Here is a 2,783-nt window from a genome sequence, read left to right on the forward strand (position 1 = left end):
AACCTTACACAAGCTTTCTGTAAGGACTCTTACACAAGCCTTGTGTAAGCAACCTTACACAAGCCTTCTGTAAGGACTCTTACACAAGCCTTGTGTAAGCAACGTTACACAAGCCTTCTGTAAGGACTCTTACACAAGCCTTGTGTAAGCAACCTTACACAAGCCTTCTGTAAGGACTCTTACACAAGCCTTCTGTAAGTATCTTACACAAGCCTTCTGTAAGTATCTTACACAAGCCTTCTGTAAGTATCTTACCCAAGCCTTCTGTAAGTATCTTACACAAGCCTTGTGTAAGCAACCTTACACAAGCCTTCTGTAAGGACTCTTACACAAGCCTTGTGTAAGGACTCTTACACAAGGCTTGTGTAAGGACTTTTATACAAGGCTGGTTTAAGTGTTTTACACAAGCCTTGTGTAAGCACCTTTAAGTCTTCTGTAAGGACTCTTTATAAAAGCCTTGTGATAAATACTTACACAAGCCTTGTATAAAGAGTCCTTACAGAAGACTTGTGTAAGCCTTCTTACACAAGAGGTAAGTATCTTACGAAAGGCTTGTGTAAGCACTCTTACGCGTTCTGTAAGTTAACTCTTACACGAAAAACTTTTTACATAATTTTTAAGTGTTAAAGAAAGGCGTTCGTAAGAAGGACTTTCAGTAATGAGCTATTTTAATTTAATTGCGTTATTTAGTGACACAGCAACTAAAATAGGGTAATTTTAGTGCAGTGGAATATATAAGGTCTGGTATATTATATTCTGTTACTGTTTTTATATAAGGTTCTGTGCCCAGCTGCTAAGATTGATCCCATTTAACTATGTATATATAAACACTTGGAGAGTTTGCCAGACACGAGTTCACAAATCTTTGATTTATACTGGAGACCTTGCCAGACACTTTCTCTCTCTTTGACAGGAATAAGACTCAGCCCCAAACTGTTTAACTGTTTATTAATTATCAAAAATTTTACAAAAAGCAATATCCACTGCCCGCAGTTAGCAGGTTAGCTAGTTGAGGCGAGCAGTGGTTACACGTATGTAATACATATACAGATAGATCACAAGAAAGACTAGAGAAAAAGAGTAGTAAAATAAATAAACAAAAAAATAAAAATAAAGTCAGTTTTATTAAGTTTACAATCATGGACATTGCAAATATAAGAAGCCGAGTTTTCAGAAAATTTTTGTTATTAAGTCGGGTAAATCAATATAATCATTTTCTTAATCATTCTGAAAGTATAAAAAAGCAAGACGAGTGAACAACGCCTAGCTTATCACTGGCAGAACGATGGACGATTACAGAAATTCGCCGACTATCAAATTCTTTGTTGACTTATTCCCTGTTTAAAGACGTCCTTCCGTTATAAAGTTTCAAATAAGACTAGAATGCGCGAGTGTGAATTCATTCATTCATTCATTCATTCATTTTATTTTACCTTTAACAAGAAATACAACAACAGTATACAGAAATACATTAAAGATAATATACAATATTCCAACTAAATTATTTACAAGATCAAATGTGGTAAACGCAAGGAAGCCTATATAGAAGCCGGGGGCTTATAAACTATAGGCTTCCTGGAACTATAGGGTTATAGTTAAGGGTACTGAATAAATTTTAATTTCTAAGGCTTACTTCCGGGAAATAAAATGAACTGAATGTAAAGAGTGAAAGAGAAATAGCGAAAAATTCAGCTTCTAATTAAATCTTTTCTTATGGTTTAGACCCCTGACTCAGAATGTTTTGATCAAAGCTGTGTAAATCGAGCTGAAACTGTACATGGAACCTTGCGTTTCCTTAGCCCCCCACGGAGACGTTCTTAGGGGTTTGTCACGCCTTCCTACCCCACGAACGTCTGCTGAACCGAAAGATAAAAACCTTTCCTATTGTTCGCAAATATCAGCTGGAGATCACATGCAGATTATCGGGGATCCAATCGGCGCTGTTGAAGTCAAAGTGTTGACAAGCCAAACACATACGTACAAGCCCTGTGGAGTGTGATACGTGACCAAAGATTTTTGCTGCTGACGAGGATCTAGGCGATAAGCATTGGGTTTTTCTAGATGTCTTTCTGCAAAGGCTGGATTAGATGTCGTTTGCTCGTAAAGTTGTTCTTTGGGTGATGCAACAGCGGGGTTACCTTGTAAGACTGAACAAAAGGCAGAATTACTTTTCACACGTTATTATTTTGTAGTAAAGCCGACTTCCGTTCAGCAAATTTAACCTCCGAGGTAATTTTTTCCAATAAGATTATGAGGGTAACCACAAGTACGAACGCTTGTGAGTTAACTGATTATTTTTTTTCTAAAACTGTAAGGTCTTCACCTTCCATGAGACCTTTCTAATTTTTTCATGAGCTATAAAGTCAAGCGCGAAATTTCTCAAGGTCCAAAGTGCACTTCCCAGATCTGGAAGTCTGCTGTTTTTTTTTTTTTTTTTGCTCAAGTCAGTAGAAGTTCGTGGAGCAGGAACGCGTGACGAACCCCTAAGAACGTCTGCGTGGGAGGCTAGCGTTTCCTGTATTTATCTCACTATTGTGTGGAATATGTGTGAAAATCTTCACCATGAATCGGTATATTTCAAAGAGCTACACAACGAGCAAGAATACTGTTGACCGACCACAGAACTGGGGCAGCTGTAGTGTAAACTATTACTAGTTGTAACTAATAGTTTCCAATGGAACGTGAAGTGGTGCGAGTAAAGCACGACATTTCAAATAATTTACATCAGTTGCAGTTTATTTCGATTGTTTGATATTTGATATTAACCTTGTCAAATAACTGTG

Source organism: Porites lutea, chromosome 1, assembly GCF_958299795.1.
Source record: "Porites lutea chromosome 1, jaPorLute2.1, whole genome shotgun sequence".
Classification (NCBI taxonomy): Eukaryota; Metazoa; Cnidaria; class Anthozoa; order Scleractinia; family Poritidae; genus Porites; species Porites lutea.